We start from the raw sequence: 24,398 nt of genomic DNA on the forward strand, positions 1-24,398 counted from the left end.
AATCTGCAACTGATAACACCAACACCAACGCGTTTCAACCTACAAGGTCTTGATCACATTACGTGGGCACCGACGAGAGGAGCGCGCCTTGAGTGGACTGTTTGGGGATAATATATATATATATGTATACACACACACATTCACACATTATTACACATTATTTTCTGCTTAAGATGTATTTAGGTCACTGCATAATTATCATACAAGTTATTAGATTAGATGCTTATAGGTCTCCATTTCTTGTATTTATCTATCACAATATGTAAATATGATCATAACAAATGCATCTATAAGTGCTTCACTATTGCACTATTGAGGAAAACATACAAAGAAAATAAATATATAAAAAGAAAAGATATATCTACGTACAGCAACACCTGAAAGTCTGAATTTATAACTATCTATCAATACTTGCACATATGGAACTTCAAACAATACTCCTACTGTAGAAAGAAAGAAAAAGCCTTCAACTCCCTCCAAAGCATTACTCTATGTGTCATCTTGTACCACTTTCAATATATCATCTACCTCCAATTTGTGACTCATCCCAACCCTCATTCTATTGCTATGATTTCCCTAAGGTCCTTTCTTGACTTTTTCCTCTTCTTTCCCTCCTTGACTCACCCCAAATCTTATTCTACTACTATGATCTCCCATGTAACCCTGTCTAGATCTTCCATCCTCTATCCCTCTGTAACTCATCTCAAACCTCATTTTACTACTATAATCTCCAAAATAACCCTTACTAAATTCTCCCCTCTTGTATCCCTCCTATGACTCATCCCAAACCTCATTTTAATACAATGATCTCCCTAATAACCCTTTCTAGGCTATCACTCCTCTAGCCCTCCTTTGACTCATCCCACCCCTCATCTAAAAAATATGAACTATCAAATAAAACAATCTAGACCATGGGTACTGGTAAACATTTTCCCAAGTGCCACATAGTTTGGTCTGTGATGGAACTGAGGGCCACATTGATCCCTCAGGATGGCGTTTGGGGTTTTGGGGGGTGAGTGGTTGGTGGTATGGGAAGCAAAGTATATACATCTAGTGTCTGATTTGCACAATTTGAAACCAAAAACTTGGTATTAATCCAGGTTCTCCACCAAATTGTGTAATCCTAGGCAATTGTTTTATTTCCCTTTCCCTCCTTTTTCTGCATTATCACATACATGACTTCAGGATGTGTGTTGTACAAAACGTTTTCCAGTTTTTGATTTTATAAACGATAATAGTGTTCATGTATAATAGGAACCCAGGCCACCCAAAGAGTTCACTTAGCTGAGTTGCCTCTTAGTTCATTATTGCCATTTTTGTCAGGGTTGGGTGTAAGAATGACTGTATCTAAATTCATGTTTGAAAACATGTTACCTTTAAAATAATACTTCTCAATGTACTGATATAACCTAATGTATTAAGGTGAAACTGTTCTGCGTGTTAATGAAATACACTTTTTGAATTTTGAATTGAATTTATCATACTTTTACACTTTTGCTGCAAGATGTCTTTAAAAATAAATGATGGTGTTTCTAAGGTCAAGTGGTGCAGGCCACCCATGTTACATCCTTTCTTTAACTTCAGTTAACCTTTAAGAAAATGATTGCCTGTTAAATATCTTTTAATCTCAGTGCTGAGTGGAGTAAACAGCAGCCCAGTGCTGCTGTTCATCAGGGGGCACATGTAAAGGTCAAGAGGGCTGCATGTGGCCCCCAGGCTGTACTTTGAGTATCACTGATCTAGACTCTTCCCTCCTCTATCTCTACTCTATCCTATTCAATCAAACTAACAGAATCACATGTCCACCACTCAAATTAACAATTTATATTTCCCTGTACTAATCCACCACTCATCCTTTGGGTTCTGAAGTAGCGTGCTACTGTCCAAAAATTGCTTCAGCACCTCGTCAGGGGTAGGAAGCACTATGTAAATACACTTACAATTTGTCTGTAGGCTTTAACCCTAAAAGACAATTAAAATTTATCTGTAGGCTTTTACCCTTTCGCTGCTAAGCCTTTCCCCCCTCCAATGCTAACCCTGTTTTGGCTTTCTGGGGCAGGTTGCGCTTGGGTCCCCATAATTTTTTGTCTACATAAGCTATTCACGCCAAATTTGTGTCCTTTTTTTCCAACATCCTAGGAATTCTAGAGGTACCCAGGGCTTGTTCATTCCTCTGGAGAGGAGAGAGAAATTAGCCAAAATACTGCTAAACTTTGGGTTTTTGGGGAAAAAAAAGTGCTACAGAAGAACGCATCTGTTTTTTCCCCCGCAAATGGCATCAATGAAGGGTTTGCAGTGGTAAAATCACAATCTTCCCAGCTTTCAGGACCAGACAGACTAGAATGAGAAAAACAACTTTTTCAAAACAGTTTTGGCATTTTACTGGAACATATCCAATTTTTCCTATTTTTTGTGCTTTCAACCTTTTTCCAATTAGTGACAGAAATGGGTGTGAAACCAATGGTGGATCATAGAAAGCTATACATTTCTGAAAGTAGACAAAATTCTGAATTCAGAAAGGGGTTATTTGTGTAGCTCCTTCAAGGTGTTCCTATAGAAAGTAACAATTGAAATAAAAACGTATTGAAATGGAGTTGAACAAAACAGCCGTTTCTGTCTATGTTTTCATCTGAAACTTTTCCCAACTATGGCAGATTTTTTAAAGCAATATACCGTTACGTTCACTGGACCCTTCTGGTTGCGGGATTTCTATGGCTTGTAGGTACCCAGTGAAAGTAAATGAGCTGCACCTTGCAATAGGTTTTTCATTGTGTTCCGGGAATACAGCAATTCATTTGGTAAAATATGAAGAGTGAAAAATAGGTATCAAGGAAACCTATGTATTTCAGAAATGGGCACAAGATATGAAGTTTAGAAGCAGTGGGTATTTGCCCATTTCTGCATTTGTGGGTACCCATACTAACATGCGAATTAGAGGACATTTCTCAAAATGACTTATTTCTTACACACTGTCTTACATTTGGAAGGTGCAAATACAGGGAAAGACTATTGATAATAACACTTGTTCTGCTGTTCTGTGTTTCCCAAAGTCTCTTGATAAAAAATGGTACCTCACTTGTGCGGGTAGGCTAGTGTCGGCGACAGGAAACAGCCCAAAATGCAACATGGACACCACATTTTTCCACTAAAAACTGACCATTTGTTTTGCAATGTGCCTAGCTGTGGATTTTGGGTTCTAGCTCAGCCAGCACCTAGGAAAACCTTGCAAACCTATACATTTTGAAAACTAGACACCTAGTGGAATCCAAGGTGGGCTGACCTGTGTGGCTCTCACCCGGTTGTTTTACCCAGAATCCTTTGCAATCCTCAAACGATGACAAATAAAATACATTCTCCTCACATTTCAGTGATGGAAAGTTTTGGAATCTGCAGAGAGCAACAAACGTCCTTCCACCCAGCATTCTCCTAAGTCTTCTAATGAAAATGGTACCTCACCAGGAAACAGCCCAAAATGCAACATGGGTACCTCAAATATTTCCACGCAAAACTGACCTGTTTTTTGCAAAGTGGGTAGCTGTGGTTTTTGGGACGTACCTCAGCTAGCACCCAGTGAATCCTAGCAAACCTGTACATTTGTTAAAACTAGACACTCAGGGAAATCTAGGATGGGGTGACTTGTGTGGCTCTCACCAGGTTCTGTTACCCAGAACCCCTCACAAACCTCATAATTTATCTAAAAAACACATTTTCCTCATTTGTCTGTCATGGAAAGTTCTGGAATCTGGGGAAAGCCACACATTTCCTACCACCCAGCATTCTCCTTAGTCTCCTGATAAAAATGATATGTTACTTGAGTAGGTGGGCCAAGTGCCTGCAACAGGGAAGGACCAAAAACGTGCAGAAATTGAGGAGAACCAAAGTGGGGCAAAAAGTACAGATTTATTTTAATACGTTTTTAGGCAGACTCTGCTTTTGGCACCCATACAAGTGGTACAGAGTTTTTATCAGTACAGATGGGGAAATGCTGGGTGGTAGGAATTTTGTGGATTCCTGTGGATTACGGAAGTTTCTATCACAGAAATGTAGGGAAAATGTGTGATTTCAGGCAAAGTTGGAGGTTTGCAGGACATTGTGGGTAAGAACATGGTGTGCAGTGCATGTGGAGCACACCACCCCCTGGACTGCCCCAGTTGTTTAGTTTCTAGAAGTGTCTGGTAGGTTTTTCTAGATGGCAGCATACCAAAGTCCAAAAACTGCAGCGGCTCACCACTTCAAGTTGGACGATATTAGGGTTTAGCTAAGCTCTCTTGGCCCATATGTAAAATCAAAACCCAAAAAAGTTAAATGTCCTCTTGCTTGCCATTGGGATGAGATGCTTTAGTCCACGGGTGGGGGGACAGAAAGACAGTTGCCCTCTTCATTTGAGGTAGGGGTCATAACCATGCCCATGTTGGTGGCCAGCTCGCACTCCTCTATTTAAAAAAAAAATGCGTCTGTGGTGTCTAGTGGGCATTCTGCTCACCCCGGAGGGCAGATCGGAGCAAATAATCCACATCTGCCCTCAGGGCTGTGAACATTTATTTTTGGGGATAGGGGCAATACCATGCTCATTCTGGGCAGCCCCTACCCCTACACTACCAAAAACAAATCCCTGTTGCCTAGTAGGCTTTCTATCCCCCCTGCCGTGGGGGTCCGATGGGGGCCTATTGCCCCATCTTCCCCCTGGGTGTACAGAGTGACTACTGTTTTTTTTTTTGGGGGGAGTGGCATTGCAGTACCCATTCTGGGCAGCCCCCACCACTAGATGAACTAAAAAAATCCCTAGTGCCTAGTTGGCTTTCTGCCCCTTTGGGGGGAAGATTGGGGACTATTGCCCCCATCTGCCCCCTGGGGGGCAGAAAGACTATTGTGATTTTTTGGGGGGACACCGGATGGGGTATTGCAAAGCCAATTCTGGGCAGCCATCACCACCGAATGAATTTTAAAAAATCCCTGGTCCCTAGTGAGCTTATTGCCCCCTGGAGGGGCAGAATGGGGGCTATTGCCCTATCTGCCCCCCAGAGGCAGCAGGAAGACTATGAATATTTTTGTGGGGGATGTGGGGGCATTGCAATGCACATTCTGGGCAGCCCCCACAGCAAGATAAATAAAAAAAATGGTGCCTAGTGGGCTTTCTTCACCCCCAGGGGGAGCAGAAAGACTGCTGCTTTTTGGGAGGGGCTGGGGCATTGCAATGCCCATTTAGAGAAGTCCCATCCCTAGTTGTATATAAAAAATGAATCCATGGTTTCTAGTGGGCTTTTTTCCCCCCCGAGGGCATTTTGGGGGCTACTGCCCTCATCTGCCCCTCAGGGGGATGAACATCTGAAAATGCCCCACAAAAATACAAAGGGGAGCAGAAGCCCCTGCCCAGGGGACCCTCACCCCCTCCCTGGTGTCTAGTGGGTGGATCCCTGCTCGGGGATCGCTGTTCCTGGGCGATCCCCAAGCAGGAATGCACTACAGAGGGGTACCATAGGAAAGGGGACATTCTCCCTTTTCCAATGATACCACTCCCTGCTGCCTTGGGGCCCAGGGAGGTGAGATAGCCCCCTGACGATAGAGGCAGTGAAAGTTAAATGAGCCAATTGGCTCGTTTCACTTTCAGTTTCTGTGAAATTACATCAGTGCTCTGGCCATTTGCTGGCTACGAAAACAAACTTAACCCTGCTGCATTGAGTATAAGCTTTGCCACAAGCTGAAAAGTGCAATCAAAACAGTCTTTTTAATGGAAGCACACAACTTCGGCCTAATCTGATTATGTAATTAAGGCAACCAATGTGTGGGTGGAGCCTAGCTCTGAAAGCTCTTTTTTGTTAATCACTTAAGGTCTAGTGACAGGTGTGCTGCAAGGGTGTAGCCAGAAACAACCCCACTTTGACACATATTTGGCAATTAACGTGAGCGTAAAGAGAGCAACCCCAACCCTTCCTATGAAGTGCCATGGCAATTGTGCCCCTGGGGAAATTTTGCAGAAGATTAATATTACTGCATGATTTAAAGGAATTTGGCCCAAAACTACAAATGTACCAGTATTGCCTTATATCTCTCATTCATCCTTTCCATCTTCTGACCTTCCTTTTATGCTTCTTTCCTTCCTGCTTTCTATCATCTTTCTTTCGTTTTTGTGTCCTTCATTCTTTCTTTCCAACTTTCCTTCTGTCTATTCTTCTCTCATTCAATCTGTCCTTTTTTCTACCTTTCTATCTCTTTATTCTTATCTCGCCCTTGTCAATCCTTTGCACCTTCTTTCTTTCTTTTTGTATTCCTGCCATTATTTCTTTCTTTCTCTTCCGTCAGTCACCCATTCTCTTATCTCACATTTCTTTTTTTTGATATTTTTGTTATAGTTTTCTGCTTTCTATCTTTCTCTCCTTCCATTTTCCTTCTTTATTTCTGTGTTTCTTCCTTTCCTTTTCACCCTTCATGCTTTCTTTTCTTCAATCTTACTTCTTTTTTCTACTTTCACATTTTGTTCCGTTTTCATGTGTTAATTTGCACCCTCTTTCCTTCATTCTTCCTTTTTCCTTGCTTTTTTTCATTATTTTAATTCTACTTTCTTTCCTTTGTGCTGTCTCCCACAATTTGCCTCTAATTTATTTTTTATTTGCCATTTCAATATTTCTATTTCTCCTTGCAACCCTTTTAGGCCGCTCTTTAGGTCGGGCATAGCAGCGCGGAAGCGCTGCTTTTCCGACATGTTGGTATGTATCTGGGCTTTTAACCATGCCCATCACTATCACTCGTTCGCGAGCTTGCCTTTCAAAAATCCTTTTTATCATTGGTAAATGCTTTTCGTTTGTCCCTCATTGGGGCGGTTTGGTTACCGCCTTGGGGACTGGCCCAGTTACATGGCTAACTGCACTTTTGCCAATAACTTTGCAGGTGAACTTTTTTTTCCTTTTGTGTCTCTCCATCGTGAACATGCTCACGGCGGCTGTGGCACTTTAAATCGGCTTGCTTATGTCAGCTGTATTACTTTTTATTTTCAGTTTGTGTTGCAAGAAAAGTCCAGCGGGGTTTGTTTTCTACCTTTTTGACGGAATTACATGTGTTTGTGTGTCTTTTCATGCAGCATTGCCCTAGTTATGTGTTTAGGTTGTCTCTTCCGGAAGCTGCTGAATGTTGAGGATCCTGCCCAAGCTTGTGAGCAGTTTGCCGGTGACGGCGACAGTCGCGGGCAGAGGAGTACTGGAGTCAGAGCCGTGTTTTCGAGGGTACACGAGCTCACGGCATAGTGTGCCCTTCCAGCCGGCAGCAGAGCAAGCCGGTTTTCACCTGTCTATACCTTCATCTTTTGGAACCGAGAGAGCCGTTCCTGGGCAGGAATGGGGAGGAGGATCAAGGGGTCGGAAGCACAGGGTAGTGAAACGGGAGAATGCTCCCTTCTGGTTCTTAAACAGAGGCTGTATACTGTCAAGTGGGCTTGTAGTTTCCTAGTCACACCAGTACCTATGTCTCAGTGGAAGCCTGAGTTTTAACTTTATACATGGAGTAGCTTTGGCTCCCCGTCCCCAATTCTCGGACACCGTTTTAGGGGGCCCTTTGCACAATCCCCTGAAGGAGAGCTGCCCGGCTGCTGTTTATTATTCCTAGCTCTGCCCCTACCAGTGTTCGTGGCAGTCTCCCAACCCCCACTTCTTTCTGTGTTTCACATTGCTTGTCAGGTAAACAAATAATAAATTTGAAATGTGGAATTAAGTGAGAATAAAAAATGTTCGGTAAATGAAATGTGAAGTGGTAATATTTACTCAGCATTTCTTCATCTACTCAAAAGATTAAACCTATAAGAAGTTATTTAGTACATCTTCGAACAATAAAGAACAGTGGCAGTCATAATTTAAAACATATAACGAACAAGAGAGGGGACCAGGAGATTAAACTGGTCCAGTGTACACTCTCCCAACCATAGTATAAACACGAAAAGTACACTGTTCCATATCAGAGACAATAGGAAGACCTGAACAGTCAGGAGTGAAACCCTCAAGCATCACAATGGATGACTCGCATCATCATCGGGTAATACTCCACGTCAGGCTGGCAATGCAATGCCTGACGGGCTCCCCAATCAGGGAGCAGCCAGCCGTATTGTTCTAACTGGTAACTGATAAATATCAGCTATCTTAGACGACTGTGTCTAATTCAGGCACAGACGCGCAAAGGAGAGAACACAGAAATCGAAATAAAATTGGTTCTACATCACTGCATATTTCATAATTTTAATCAATAGCCAGTGATGAGACCAAGGTTAAAAACAAGGGAAAGTCATCAGTTGAGTGTCAATGCTCAATTGCTTTCACAAACAATAAACTCAAGGGGATGTCATTCTAGATGTCCCCTGAACTAGGTCGACATGTTTCGCGTCATGTGGTCCCAGGGGATCCGGTGACGCTTCATCAGGACCAAAAATACAATACAAAAATTTAGTCAGCTCTTCTCCTAAATCCTAAACATGTGACAATGCACAAGTTCTAAAAAGAAAGGGATATCAGCTGGTCACTTACATTATAGTAAACAAGCTACGTCGTGGTCAGGTCGCCCGCCCCCAAATTAGGATCAGGCTCCTTGGTAAGTGCGTTCACAGGACGCAGACAATTATTCTGTCAATGTCGGTCCAGATTCGGGACCTACCCTCCGTGAGCGCCCAACCGCAAAGACAATCAGTTATTTTTCTGACTAACACATTTACTGTGGGCAAAAACAAGAATCATTTATAAGGAATGCAAACTCAAACATGTGAAAATGAACTTCCGCTCCAAACTATAAATAAGCTGCCAGGCTGGAAGTTTAAACAGCAAGATGTTATCATGTTGTAGAAAACATTTTTGAAGACAAGGATGTGAATTACTCTTTACTCATAAACACTGTGAAATACAGCAAATTAACGTAAAAAACTGCCAGAGCAGAAACAGCATGTGTTCCTGAAAGGACAGCATCAGCCATATGAAAGAGTGTAATAGACTGGCTGCCTGGATTGCTCTGTAGACAGCAGCAAAGTTATCAGAAGCTGAGTGAATCGCCCCTAAACAGTGTAAATTGCAGCCCAACACCACATGGAACACACCAGTAAAGCAATATGTAAAAATAAATATTAAAAGACACAATTGTATTAATATGCAGGCATTAGCTTTCAAAAAATCATATTTATTTTCTGTGTGGCCAATGTGTTCCGTGGGTTGATTATAGTGTTCAAGTGGAAATTGTGTATTTTGTAAGCACATGTTTGCCTTTAGTAAACACAATGTTAGCGTGCTTCAATTACGCTCTGCCCAATTAAGCGCTGCTAAATAGCAACAGTTCCATTTTTTGCTGGAGATAGAGGAAGACGGTAAATGGAGCTTTATGCAAGGCCACTGGAATTATATGGTAGGAAAAGGAGAAATTATGAGGAAGGGTTGACAAATTTATGTGGCAAGAAAAGTCCAGTTATGAATTTACAATGCCAATAGCTCTAACTCAAGAAAATGCGAGACCTATTGCATTTCTGTTGGTCCTCTTCCCACAGATATGTTATTATTGTCGTTTATTCTTGTAGGGATGGTATAGCGGGTGGTTCACTACGCTCTTGGTGTGCTGTCAAAGCAGACCTAAAAATGCAGGTACATTAGTGTAGCCATGGGTATCCCACACTGCTTTTGAACACACGGCTTCATTCTGAAGTATAAAGTTAATGATGGAAGGGAAGCTCTGCTCCTGCCAGAGAAAAACACACTATATATTAATTACTTATCTAAGATACTTTAACAGCATTAAAGTGCCACATGTGTTCCCAAAAAAGTTCAACCTACATCGCATTGTAAGCATAATGCTTTCTGCATGTTGGTAAGCCTTCTCTGGTCAGACATACTGCTGCTGGATAAACAAAATATAGTACCAGCGTGGAGGGGAAGCAATTTTTGAGGAAGCACACATCTACCCATTCATACATGCCTAATTATGAATATAGAAGGCCCTTTACATGCATGTAACTAGGATTTCACATTTCAGCAGTATTCCTGGAAACCTGAAACTCTCAAAGGTATTTAGATGAGCTTGTGCAAAACGTTTTGAGTTTCCAAAAACTGCAGATCTGCATCCATGCAAGGAAGTAAGGTGCAGATTTTTTTTCATAATTTGGCCCTAGTGCAGCGGGTGTGCCCAGTAGCTCACCGTGCTGTTGGAGTCAAGCTGCACTTCACAGATGAGTCCCAGAAGGGAAGAAACCAATGTGGAGTTGCTTGTGTTCCCGTTCAACGGGGATATGGCCTAGCACGTCAGATTACATTGTTATTTTTGGAACAGAGCTGGGACTGATTTGCAGGTGATTCCTCCCTGTCTTCCATTGCACAGTGAAAAAAAGCAGTGACTGAAATTAGTTCAAGCTCTTCATCTTTCACGGAAGGAGCTACTTTAATGTTACACTATGCTCTGCAAAGTGGAAGATGCCTGTTTGACACTTCCGGTTTTGCTGTTGCTTCCAGTTTTGACACGTCTATTTGTCTAGCTGTAATTTAAGGACATACGTTTTTAAAGCTATACCTCTCTGTGGTTAGACATTCATTTTTATTACGTGCAATGACTATTGTTTTATGTTGAATCTGAAGCCACCCTCTGCACCACCTCATCTGAGTGCATTTTGACCGATTCATTACTATAACACTAAAGCGTCAGGGAAACTGAGGGAGTGTTTACTAACCTTCGAATGTAACAGCTTCCAGTGTCTTGAGCCAGAAGAGACCCAGATGATCATCTCTGCTACTGTCCAGTGCTTCCTGCAATCTCACGATCTGGCGGGAAAGCCTGGTACATCCATACTACTATTTAAGTTAATTCTGGAGGATTCATAAAGGTTGGCACATCTTCTGTAAGGGTGAGGCCAATTCTAAAGGGCACGTGAAGATATGTACGTCTTCTGAGAGGTTCTCAATTATGGCTGGAGACGTAAGTAAGGTGCCTAGGCCCTAGCTCCACACTTACCTGGGACTGGTCATTGCCCAGTCAAAGGCCCTTTCGAACCCGATGTCTCTGCCACTGCGGCCCTCTGGGCTGCCATTACGCTTCACTGCCGCTGCTCTTCACACCTCTGTGCCTTCGCTTTCTCTCAAACTCCTTTTCCGCTTTCTCCCACTCTTTACCTTTACTTTGTGCCACTTTCTCTCACTCTTTGCTGTGTGCCTTTCTCTCATTCTTTACCTTTGCTTCGTGCCTCTCTCTCATGTTTTGCCTTTGCTTTGTGCCTCTTTCTCCACTCATTTCCATTATTTTGCCACTTTCTCTCATGCTTTGCCTTTGCATTAAGCCTCTTTTTCTCACTCGTTTCCATCACTTTTGCCTCTTTTTCCTCATGCTTTGCCTTTGCTTTGTGCCTCTTTACCTTATGCCTCTTTACTTTGTGACTCTTTTCCTTGTTCCTCTTACTGTGTGCCTTTTTTTATCGTGCCTCTTTACTTTGTGCCTCCATCTGTCCCCTAGGCCCCCAACCCCTCCTCCACGTTTCTTCCTCCCAACTCCCCATACTTTTTACCTGCTCTTCCACGTCTTCCTCCAGAGTCTTCTTCTTCCCACCTCCTCCTAGCCCCGCCCACCGCACACCGCCCCCTGCACTGTTCCACCAACCAGGACCTTCTTAATGGCAGCCACTATGCGATCGTGCAGCGGGCACACCAAAGGCAAGCCTGTCAGCACACCTCCGTGACTGAACCATGTTGAGTGCCATAACCCCTGGGAAGATAAACCCACTGATGCTACTGTGCAGTATCCTTCCATGCGCTCTACCCTGGATGCACCTCCACCTGCCGCATTATACCTCACAGCATGGCAGGAGCTTTCTCTTGCTCCCACTGCCACTTCACCTACAGCAACTGGGCACCACACACTCTCACTCAGACTCCCACATCACCATCTCACAACCTCACCTCACCCAAAACCATGCCTGGCCTTCAGCATACTATCACATGCATGCTTTTAAACACCTGCTCTCTCTAAAAACGTATCAACAAAATATGGGACCTACTCAACAACAGCACACTGGACTTCCTCTTCCATAACAGAAACCTGGATTAACCTTGCCTGTGCTTTTGACATCACTGTGGTCGTCACAGCAGGACACATCATTGAACATCAGAACTGTCTCCACAAACCCAGTGGAGTTCTCATCATCATGTACAGAGACCCCCCTCAAATGCACAACTACCACTAACCCGGACATCCTTCTCATGGAACACATTCAATTTTACCTGCAAGCAAACAGAACAACTCTGAAGGGCACCCTAGCTTACAGACCACCCGTCCACGAGGCATCTTTAGCAACCTCATCTCAGACTTTATTGTCCCCTCACCATCAACTCCAAGAAGTTCCTTCTTCTTGACGACTTCAACTTCCACCTGGAGGTTCCCCCCGACCACTGCTTCTCTGACCTACTCGAGTCTGCACAACACAGGACTTTCCCAGCTTGTCATAGACCCTACATGCAATGCTGGACGCAATCTTCGTCTCCGGCAATTGCAACAGCTACCACTCCTGTCACCACTCACATGGACTGACCACTATATTAGCCATTTCAATATCTACATGATACAAGCCAAAGCTCCCATCATCACCAACCACCCCAGCTGGAACTGGAGCAGAATAATGGAAACAGACTTGCCCTACACTCTTGAAATAAACTGACCAGATATCACCAACAACCTAACTGAGGACATCACCAATTCCTTGATCCATGCGTGATGTGCTGCTCCAGTCCAGATTTTTTCTTTGAATTCTGGGACTGTAGTCTTGTTTAATGTATGCTAAAACAGGACTGCAAGCCCCTGAATTCAAAGAAAAAACCTGGAATGGAGCAGCACATCACAAATGGACTTTTTTTTTTTTTTGGGGGGGTTTGCTTTTCAAAACCCCCAGGAATTGTCTAGTACTTAAGGCTTGGGGCATTGATATATTTTTGTGGGGGATAAGTAGGGGGATGGAGGGGGGGAGGGGAGGGGGAGGGGGGGGAAATCCTTTTTTTTATATATAGAGGTCTCCCTCGCCCCTCTTTATTTTTCCCTTTTTTTTTTTTCTCTCTTTCTCTCTTCTTTTTCCCGGGGAGAGAGGGAGAAATGCGGCGGTCACCACATTTTGCAGGTCGCTCCGCTGCCAGAGTTCCTAGGACGACTCGCATCACCAAACAGAGGAGACCAGCCCCTTCGGATAACCACCTGCACAAGGCTCTGGTCTCTGCCCCCTCTCCTTCAATCCCAGCTATGGATTCAGTCTCTAGTCTGCATGAAGCTCTCCCTAATAGCCCTCTATCCTTAGAAACCAATTTATCCAGCACCCCTCTTAGTCTGGATTGTCCGTCTGATGGCTCAAGGGCCCCCCCATCGGATCTGGATTCTAGTTCAGGGTTAAACAAGGGCTCGCCATTTCTGACTCAGCCGATTGCCGGCGGTGGCTCTGAGATGACTGCTGATCCAAAAGTGAACACTGAATCCGCTTCTAGACCCCTTTTTCCTTTGTTTGAAAGTGGAAGGAATCATAAGGAAGATCATCTGCTATTTAGCACTACCCACACCTCCTCTGGGCTTCACTATCAGCACAAGAATTGATCTACAAAGCAGGGCCAAACGCGGTAACTGAAGCTTCTGCCCACACTTCCTCCTCTATTGTTTCTTCTATTGATTCGGCCGGGCCTAAGGTGTTAAGGGAAGCCTCCGCACAAGGAATGATAGTTATGTCAGACACTGGTGCTCCTGCTGACAACTTACTTCTGCAGATTCTAAGTGAATTGAAAGCATTAAAAATCTCCCAGGACGATGCAAATCAGAGAACAGAATCTCAACTGAACCTGATCTGCAGTAACATTCAGCAACTTAACTAGCGAGTTTCAGGTATTGAACAACGAGTCTCTGCTCTGGAGGATACTCGGCTGACGGTAGAACCCTCTTTGGCAAAATGCCAAGCTGACCTGCTAGATTTACAAATTCGTCTGTATGACGCTAAGAATCGATCACGTAGATCCAAATTGCGTTTTACGGGAATCCCTGAAGGCCCCGAAAACGGTCAGACGGTCATGGAGCTGGTGTCAGATCTCATAAAAAGTCATGTTTAAGCAGGGTCAGAGGATAAGTATCCAGACCTAACAATTATGAGAGCCCATCGGGTCCCTGCGGTCCAATCATCCAACTCTAAGTATCCTCGAACTCTATTGGTGAACTTTGGGGACTTTTGTATTAAATTAAGGAGCAGATTTTCCAGAAAGCAATTAGAACTAAAACTTTTCAGATTCCCGGGGATTATTCATTCAAGATTTTCTCGGATATGTCAGTGGCGGCAGCACATCGAAGGAGAGAGTTAAAAGATATGATTCCAGCCTTCCAAAAAGGAGGGGCGCAGGCAGGCCTCGTGCAACAATCAAAACTTAAAGTGTTTTTTAAGGGCCATTCAAACTTTATTCATACGGTGGATGCTGCTAAATACTTGTTGCATGTAATTCAAAACTCCGAACAGTCGGCACAGGAAAGGGGGGGTGGGGCAAGAGCGCAAGATAGACTATAAGGGTCTATTGAGTACTAGAGATGTCAGTCTTATAGCAGGGGCCTTTCTTTTGGGTTTGTTTTTACCCACTCCTTTTTTTTATTTTTTTTTATTTAGGTTTGGGTTTCTGGGTTTTTTAATTTTTTTTTTATTGTTTTTGTTTTTGCTGCAGTGTATAGACAGATTATTCTAAAATTTCTCTCTCTAGCCTCTAGCCCAGGGTGCTATGACAAGGCACCTTGTTAGGATAAAAGTGGGACAAAGGGTGGGGGAGGGATGTGGCCCCGGCTCGTCCAGGCGGGAGGGCTCCAGGTGTGGGCAACTAAAAGGAGGGAGGGTAAGAGGGGGCATGGGTATTAAGATTTGTTTTAGTCAAGGTAAAGGATCGTCACGATTGATTAGGAGTTTTCTCCCCCGATTTAGTGAGGCTATAGGTACACTAGCCCAAAATTTAATTAAATGACACAATCATTTTTGCCATTGAGACTCATATCCTGGAATATTAATGGATTAAACAATCATAGGAAGAGGTCTGCTATTGAAAAAAGGGTTGTTGATCTGAACCCCTCAGTTATATTTCTTCAAGAAACCCATATTCCATTTCATAAAGTTTCAGGCTTTCAAATGTTTAAAAAAATTGCTGATTTTAAAGTTCTTGCAGCAGCCTCAGCGGCTCATAGAGGGGTGGCAGTTTTTTTAGCCAAAACCCTGAATGCACAACCGCTGGATTTTCTCTCTGACCCTGAAGGACGTTGGTGCTGGGTTCAGTGTACTATTGCAATGGAGGGATTCATTTTTGTTAGCTTTTATGCTCCTCTGACGGATGATCCGGCCCCATTTATAAACTTGTTTCACTCCCTTCTCCAGTTGACGGGGAAAATTATTATTGGGGGGGATTTCAACTTTCTTCAGGACCCAGCTCTAGACTCTACCGTAAAAGGTAAGAGACAGTATAAACCTAAAATAGCCAAGATCTTTAGAGATTATGTTAAGGTGCTGGCATTATGTGATCCTTGGAGGATAAACACCCCCAACATAAGGGAATATACCTGTATTTCCTCTCGATTTAAAAGCTCCTCGCGTATAGATTTTTTTTTTATCTCTGAAACTCTGTGCTATCAATCTCAATATGTCCTGCATTCTGGTCTTTCAGATCATGCCCTTCTACTGTTGGAAATTTCATTCCACTCTACAATTAAACCAACGCAGATTAAAAGGTGGATTTTCAATTGCCGCCTTCTGACGGAAGAAAGGTGGATACAAACTTCACAAGTTGAAATAAGGGAATTTTTTCAATGCAATCAGGGGTCGTCAACCCCATCAATAGTCTGGGAGGCATTCAAGGCCTACTTTAGGGGCTGGGTGATCGTTAAAGAGGTAGCTGATAGACGGGCTCTGAAACAACAAACTTCGGCATTGGAAGATGTAGTTCACAAGTGTTTAACCTCTTACCTGAGGGCCCCCTCAGATATTAATAGAAAGGCGTTCGAAGCCGCCAAGAAAGCGTTAGCAGGATTTTTTTTTAAAAAAAGCTGATATAGAATATGGATCTTATAAACAGAAAAGTTATGAAGAAAGCAATTTTACGGGAAAATTCTTGGCATGGCAAGCTAGAGATCGTATCGCTGGCAATGTTATACACGCTTTAAGATGCCCGATTACTGGGGCCAGGTGCACTGAGCCTTGGGACCTTGATCAAATCATGCTGGAGCACTATAAACAAATCTATAGTGATGTTTCAGTTATAGATTCCAGGACCACCGAGATATTCCTGTCGGGCCTTAACATCCCCTCTCTCTCAGAGGAGGATCGTAGGGGATTGTCTCAACCATTTACAAAGCTGGAACTCCTAGATGTAGTCAAGGATCTTCCCACAGGGAAAACCTGTGGCCCGGATGGCTTTCCGGCCGAGTTCTATAAGACCTTCATAAATGTATTCGTTGAGGATTTCTTAGCTCTTTTAAATGGTATACTACAAGGCGAGGAAATACCTAGAACTTGGCACACAGGGAATGTGGTCAGCTTCCCTAAGAAAAATAAAGATAGGGAGGATCCAAATGCGTATCGTCCAATCTCATTGTTAAACACTGATTACAAAATTATGACAAAACTATTGGCTAATAGGCTTAATAGGGTAATTAATAAACTGGTGCATCCCGATCAAAATGGTTTTGTGGCTGGTCGACAACTGGCTACAAACACTCACTATTTAGCAGAAGCTCTTAATTATTCTACAACTAATAAAATCCCCACCATTATTCTTCTCCTGGATGCAGAGAAAGCTTTTGATTTGGTGGTCTGGGACACGCTTTATTTAATTTTATCCAGCTACAAGGTTCCCACTCAAGTGATCTCTCTAATTCAAAGATTGTACTCAAATGCTGAGGCTAATATTGTTATAAACTCAAGGTCTGTGGGACAGCTTCAAATACAACGAGGCACTAGACAAGGGTGTCCGCTATCCCCTATTTTGTTTGCCCTTTTTATTGAACCGCTTGCTATCAAAATCAGACAGAACACTCAGGTTCAGGCACCGCTAAAATCAATGGGGAAAATTAAACTTTATGCAGATGATATTATTTTGTTTTTGGACACAAAATACTCCTCTCAGGAAGCGGCCTTTAATATATTTAAAGAATTTCAGCAAATTGGTGGCTATAAGATTAATAGGACCAAGACCGACATCATTCTTTGTGGCACTACTTCTAATTGTCTTCTTCCTGAATTAAGAGGATGCGTAAACCTTAACCCAAAGAGATATTTGGGGGTGATCTATTCGGCCAATATAAGTGATCTTTATGAACTGAACTTCGCTCCTCTACTTCAGAAAACTCAGGCTTTACTTACCCGTTGGAGGCCTCTTCCTCTCTCGATATTAGGCCGCATTGCTTTAATTAAAATGTCAATCCTACCACTTTTTAATTTCCTGTTTGCAGCCATTCCATGTGTCTTAACACAACTCTTTTTTTAAAAACTGGAATCCCTATTTCGCTCCTTTATCTGGCAGAACAGAAAAGCCTGAGCCGCTTTGAGCATACTGTATGCCGATAAGGAGAAGGGGGGACTGGCCTTACCCAATTTCAAAGATTATTATTATGCTTTCTTTGCACACTATTATGCCAGCTTTAAGTTAGAATCCTCCGTGGGCTCCAAGTTTTTTATTGATTTTCGGGTACTAATATGCCAAGAGCATAACATTCGGAACCCAGCCCTTTTGACCAAATCGCCTAAAAAAGTGCGTTATAAAATTCTTAAATGGTTTTTTAAGAGAAGAGTGGATTTCGCTAGAAAATATTCAATCCCCTCTGTACATTTTCACACCCCACTCTCACAGATTTCACTAGGTTCAGGGACACAGCTTAACGAAATCACGGTGAAAAAGTGGGAGCGCGCTGGATATAGTAAAATTGGAGACTTCTGGGTTGAGGGTAACTGGGAAGCCCCATGGAAAATCATGACTACAGTCAATGATCTTTTGCTGGTCAGATCCTACAACATATTGATGAGGGTTTTTAAAGACTTAGATATTAATTCTATCATTAATACCCAGTCACTGGTATCAGAATTAGTTACTCCTTCGCGGGCAAGGAATGCAGGGGCATGGAGAAGGCTCTTGGCAGAAAGGTTTAAAGTGGATTTGTGGATAAGAGCTCAGAAGAAATGGGTTAGTCAGGAGGGCATGATGCTCTCAAGTGAATACTGGGAGACTATCAACCGCCTAAATTTCTCTGCACTACGAGGGGCTAATTGGCATAGAATGATATTTTTTAGCAAATGGCTGCTATATCGAACCCCGCAAGCCCTATCCCGTATGGGGATCTGCCACCCAAATACGTGTTTTCGGTGCAAGGAAACAGGGGCAGCTCGCTGGATACATACGATAGCGACATGTAAATGTATACAGAGATATTGGGAAGAGGTCTTTGCAACGTTAACATCCATTGTTTTGGTTCCCATATCTCCGAGTGTTCGCCTGCTTAGTCTGGGCTATGAGCCCGAGGCAAGACTCTCCCCTCGGCTGGAGAAGCTCGTATTTATAGCCACGGTGGTGGCTAGGTCACTGTTGCTGAGAAACTGGCGGTCTGAAGTGTCTCCTACTAGTCAAGGATGGTACAATAAAATGACTCAAGTCAGACTTCAGGAGATGAGATATGCTAGGAGAATAGGCAATGTCAAAAACTTCTCTCTAATTTGGGGAAATTATTTTTTGGATAAGTCTGATTGATTCTTTTTTTCTTTCTATTTCTTTTCGTTTTATTCTCTGAAAGTGACAATGTATCCTATTTTGTACTGAGGAAAAAAACAAATAAAAAAAAAAACAAATGGACTTGGGATACTTGGCCTCTATACTACAATAACTTCAAAAAGCAACCAAACCATAGGGACATCATCAGCAAACTGCACATCTACCACTCGGACAGACACCTAACCAACTGGAGACCATTCACCAAGGAAGACACCACCTCAGTCATTAAGACCGTTCACCCTTGGGCCCCCACTGACCCATGTGCACACAATGTCTACCACCTAGGAGGACCTATGATCAGCAAATTCCGCACCTACATCACCAACTCCTTCATCAAGCCTGCAACGTACCAAAAGAAGTGGACGCATGCTGTAGCCACAGCCCTCCTTAAACTTAAATACCCATTGGCTGACCTCAATGAACTAAGCAACTTCGACCTATCTCCCAACTACTTTACTCAGCAAAGGTGATAGAGAAAGCAATGAACCAGGAACTCACCAACCACCTGGAACTCCACAATCTCCTTGACCACTCCCAATCTGATTTTCACAGCAATCACAGTATGGAGATAGCACTTATTGCTGCCACAGATGAAATCAGTACTCATCTAGACCGAGAAGAAATGGTAACCCTCATACTGCTGGACCTCTCTTCAGCATTCAACAACGTGTCACACTCCAGCTTCAACAAAAGATTACACAATACAGGCATCCAAGGCCCAGCACTGGAATGGATATGCTCCTTACTTGCAAGGAGAACACATTGACTGAGAGTCCCCCCTACAGATGGGAGCCGAAGGACCTGATCTGCGGAGACCCTCAAGATTCATCCCTCAGCACCACCCTGTTCAACATTTACATGATACCACTTACTGACGTCATCAGATCCCATGGCATCTCCATGATCTCCTATGCCGATGACACTCAGCTCATCTTCTAATTGTCAGACAAGTGCCCCACAACCCAATCGAGCTTCACTAAAGGCATGATCCATGTAGCAGGATGGATGAGAACCAACTGCCTGAAACTCAACAGGGAGAAGACAAAAGTTCTGATCGTCAGAAACAAGATCTCCCCCTGGGACTCCTCCTGGTGGCCATGAGAGCTCAATCTAACTCCATCACCCACCAACCACCCACGTAACCTAGGGATCATATTAGATGACAAACTTAAGATGGCCATACAGGTAAACGCAGTTAGCTCCTCCTGCTTCCACATGCTAAGCTAAGCATCCTCAAAAGAAATCCTCAGATAGATTCCCAAGAGCACCAGACGTACTGCCATTCAAGCCCTAATCACCAGCAGACTTGACTACAGCAACGCACTCTATGCCGGAATCACCAACCACCGCCCCTAACAACTTTAGACCATCCAGAACGTTCCTGTCATACTTCCCTCAGCACACCCAAATCACGCCTCACCTCAGAAATCTCCACTGCCTGCTGATACACAAACATTGCCGATTCAAACTCCTCACATTGGACAACATTGGACCAGCCTATCTCAAGTGCCATCTCCACCTCCACCAGCCCACCAGACACCTACGCTCTGTCTCGCACATGCACCCCACATCCACAAAAGCAGAACAGAAGCCTAGCTTTGTTCTGGTAATGTTATGTTAATGATATTTGTAAGAGCACAAATCCACTAGAAGGTCTCTTGGTGCTGGAAGAACAGCGCCCGCCAGTACAACGTCTTCAACCTAGTCATATGCCCGTTTAAACAGCCATGCTTTCAGGAGCTGTCTGAATCTGGTGTAACAGGGGGCAAACTTATTTCTAGTGGCAAGGAATTACCTTTCGGGCCGAATCGGAAAACCTGGTACCACCAAGTCTCTGTTTTTTTAAGTGTGGAATGGCAAGAAGGTTTTAGTGAGAAGATCTTAACTTGTGGCTTGGTGAGTATTTATTTAAGTCGGCCGAAATTAATGCAGGACTGTTACCATATAGGACTTTAAAAATGAGGCAACCAGTCTTAAATACCATGCGCTGTTTCACTGGTAGCCAATGCATTTCCCTCAGCAAAGGGGTGATAAGGCCTCACCTGGGTTAATGCAGAATCAGCCTAGCCGCCTGGGTTTGAACCAATTGTAGTCTGCGGTTGAGGCCCTCAGGGAGGCCCAGATAAAGGGAATTTGCGTACTCTAATATAGAAATCACTAACACAATGAGCACCTGAATAAGGGCTTTAGGAGTCAGGAATTTGCCTATTTTTCTGATTTTACGCAATTGTAGGGAGCTAGAGGAAATAACAATCCCAACTTGGGGCTTCATGGACGATTTATCATCAATGAGGACCCCGAGGCTCTTCGCTGTGGTTTTCAGCAGGGGAGGGGTACCCATCACTGCAGGCCAGAAGCTGGGATTCCACAACATAATGTAGGTACTAGTGATGACAATTTCCATTTTGTATAAATTTAATTTCAGCTGATTGCTTTTCATCCGATCGCGGATGAACTATAATGTATTTTGAAAGGCAGTTTTAGATTCTAGCGAGTTGTCAATCACAAAGAGCAATTCCATATCATCTGCATAATTGTAGATCTTGACTATAATCTTTACTGAGGCATGAACGAGAGAGTGAATATAAAGAATGAAGAATTGAGGGGACACAGAAGATCCCTGCAGCACGCCACAGGAAAGTTGGACCTTGGGGGAGCTGAAAAGGGGTAGACGGACTGATTGGCAGCGGTTTTTCAGAAAGTTTGACATCCAGTCTAGCACTGAATCCTGCAGACCAGCGGTTCTGATACAGTTGATCAAAAGTTCATGATCAACTTTGTCGAAAGCCGCTGAGAGATCCAGAAGTACAAGTGCCTGAGGGTTGCCCCTATCTGCCTCTACCCTCATGTCATCCACAACCAAAAGAATGACTGCTTCAGTGGAATGAGCGAGACAAAAGCCAGCTTGGTGTTGATCGAGGAACTGGTTGTCCTCTAGAAATGAGCACACACATCTTACACAAGCTTTCTCATACCTCGTACCCAAAACATGGAACAACCTCCCTCTATACTTAGGGGCCTCCTCCGCGCTTCTTGTAATTTTGCAAGAAGCTGAAGACCTGGCCCTTCAACTAAAACCCTGCAGACGACCTTCATACCTGCTCCAGCGCCTGGATACCCCTCAGGTGATGTTACTCTTTACAAATCCTGATACATAATCAGAACATAACAAGTCAAGCTAACCTCGTTTATTTACATCATTTGTAGCAGGGCGCCCACATCAGCACAGCTGGAAACAGGCAGGACTGAGGCAAGGTCAGTCCCATATCAGTCTTGTGTTTCCGAAATTGCTGTGTGAATAGTCAGTAATGTCTGGGAAGCGCTTCTCAAATGCTGGTGGGACTAGGGCATTCTATCAAACATCAGACCAGTCTATCCAGTATATAAACGTTACTCAATAGAAGGGCACGTCTGTTATTGGCCTTAAAAGGGTGAACAACAGGTTGTTTCGCACCGCTGTCCTCCATTTTACACAGAGATGTGTGCAACAGGCTCGGGCAGCCATTGAACTTTCTTGTGTTTCTGTAGGTGCCGCTCACCCTTGGCGCTGAATACCGGATGTGTATTGTTTAGCCAGGTCAATGATACTCATTGTATTGCCCTTAGAAGGATGAAAGACCGAGTAAACCCGACGGGTACCCAACCTGTGACCACAAGGCCAAACACACGTTTCCTTGCAGAGGATGAATGAATCTACTCAGGGCACACATTCTGCGCATAGTGCATCCCAGCGCTAAGTGAAGCGCACCGGCACACCTGGACAGCCCCCTGGGGAGGAAGGGAACAGCAGGGAGGCGCATGCTAAAATGTACTTGTACAAGTACGACTTGTACTATCTGGATCTCCGATACCAAAATACTGATTGTAGATAAGGAGCACCGGGCTCGTATCGTCTGTCTGCTGCAGCGCCACGCGCTCTGCTCAGTCTCCAGCTTTGTCTGTGCGGCCACGCGGCAATGACGTAGTAGATGAAGTCACGGCAGGTCAGTGCCAGCGTCAAACACCGGTTTCCCTACCTGTTGTAATGCAAGGGACCATACTAAGTCCCCGGCACTCCTTTTGCTTTTGCGCCAAGGCTGCACCCCTGTCTGTTCTGTAACTTCCTACATGATGGTCCTGCACAGCAGTCCGACCCAAGAAGGGCTCGACACCCAGAGCTGGGTCTTCGCTCCCGCCTGGGGAAGGCTGTTCCTTGCAGCTTCCTGCTGCATGTGGATGCGGCGGAGGCGGGAGCAGGAGGAAGGAGGGATGGGTGCCAGCAGCCGAGGGGTTGTGAGGGAGAAGTTCTTCACGGCGTGTCGTTCGTTTTCATATCTCTCCTCAGAGGAGCAGAACCGCGGGTCTCCGGGAGGAGGGAGGGGTCTGCCTCAGGGTGGAGCTCCCTAATCTCAGCTGTCTGCAGACATCTAACCGCAGCTCCTGACAGGATCCTGCAGCTGCCCGCACAGCTGGCTGCAGTAGGGTTTGTTGTTCACTCTGTTTTCCAAACCCTGCTTTTCTTTCCCTGAAGGCGTTTCCGCTGCAATTCAAGCCGGGACAGGGACCGGGAGGGTGAGTTAAAGCATCTCTGGAGATTCTCTCCTTCGCTCCCTCTCTCTTACTTCTCTTCTCCCCTCGTCTCTTCTGTCCCCTTATCTACTCTTTTTCATCCCACTCCGCCTCTTCAGTTCACTGCACTCTCTTCTCTTCGCCTATCCTCTTCTTTCCGCTCCTCTTCTCCTACCTCATCAGTTTGTTCTGTCCGCCCCTCTTCTACTTTCCCACACTCTCTGTCCTATCTTCTATTCGTCCCTCCCATTTTATTATTTCTCCTCTCATATTCCGTCTCCTTCACACCCTCGCCGCCCTCTATTTTTACGTTATGTGTGTTAACCTTCAGCTTTTATTAACTTCGCTCTCTCTCTTGCCTCTCTACTTCTATCCACCCTCTATTGAGCCGTTCTCGCTTCTTTTACCTCACCGCTCCCTAGTCACCCTTTCCGCACCTCCGGCCTTCTCATCTCCCCTGTCCTTCCCTATCGTTTCGACCTCTCTCACATTTCGCTTTAGCACCGCTTTCAATTAAATCCATTCCTACTTTCTATCCGATGCTTTCGTATCACATCCATCCACCTTGTCTTCCTTTCAGACACCTTCGGCTCTCGACACAACCATTTCTCCCCTTTCTTCTTCCCTCTGTATTCATATTGCCTCAGTCTCTCTTTTAATTTTACCCTGCTCACTTCCCCAAATACAATTTTATTCGAACCACCTCTTCACTGTCTATCCCTCTTGATATGCTGCACCGCCACTTTCCTCCTCCCCTCCGTCTCCCATCACCTCACATGTGGCACTGCCGCGGGTGGTGTGTGTTTATATTCTCTTCCTCCATGCTCTCTCCTGCCGTGCATACGGACATGCTAATCTGGTCTTCTCTGTTCCCTAACGTTCTATTCCTCTCTCTCCAGTCGAAAGATGTATTTCTGTGCTTTTCTTAGTGACTGACGTGCGTAGGACCCCGGGGTGGGAGGAGGACTTTTTTTTGGAGGGTGCGGGGGGTAGGAGAGGGGAGTTGGGCGGGGGGTTGCCTGCCTAAGACACCCCACTGTACAAGGAGCCATATACCATCGCTACTCAACCATGCACTAGTGCCCAGCACCAATAGGACACAGTATGGAC

The 24,398-nt window shown here is 44.3% G+C and overlaps 1 protein-coding gene and 1 long non-coding RNA gene across 2 annotated transcripts in view; one reads left to right on the plus strand and one right to left on the minus strand.

Annotated features, from left to right (window-relative positions):
* The window catches only part of LOC138245785 (uncharacterized), a 96,700-nt gene extending 73,816 nt beyond the window's left edge, over positions 1-22,884 (minus strand). The window contains exon 1 of the long non-coding RNA XR_011194169.1: positions 22,757-22,884. This is a non-coding gene — a long non-coding RNA (uncharacterized lncRNA). The remainder of the gene's footprint in view (positions 1-22,756) is intronic.
* A 133-nt stretch (positions 22,885-23,017) lies between these two features.
* C1QTNF1 (C1q and TNF related 1) overlaps positions 23,018-24,398 on the plus strand; it is a 76,377-nt gene continuing 74,996 nt past the window's right edge. The window contains exon 1 of the mRNA XM_069199684.1: positions 23,018-23,291. The gene's annotated coding sequence lies outside the window, so the exon portion shown is untranslated. The remainder of the gene's footprint in view (positions 23,292-24,398) is intronic.

The sequence above is a fragment of the Pleurodeles waltl genome, chromosome 7 (genome assembly GCF_031143425.1).
Source record: "Pleurodeles waltl isolate 20211129_DDA chromosome 7, aPleWal1.hap1.20221129, whole genome shotgun sequence".
Classification (NCBI taxonomy): Eukaryota; Metazoa; Chordata; class Amphibia; order Caudata; family Salamandridae; genus Pleurodeles; species Pleurodeles waltl.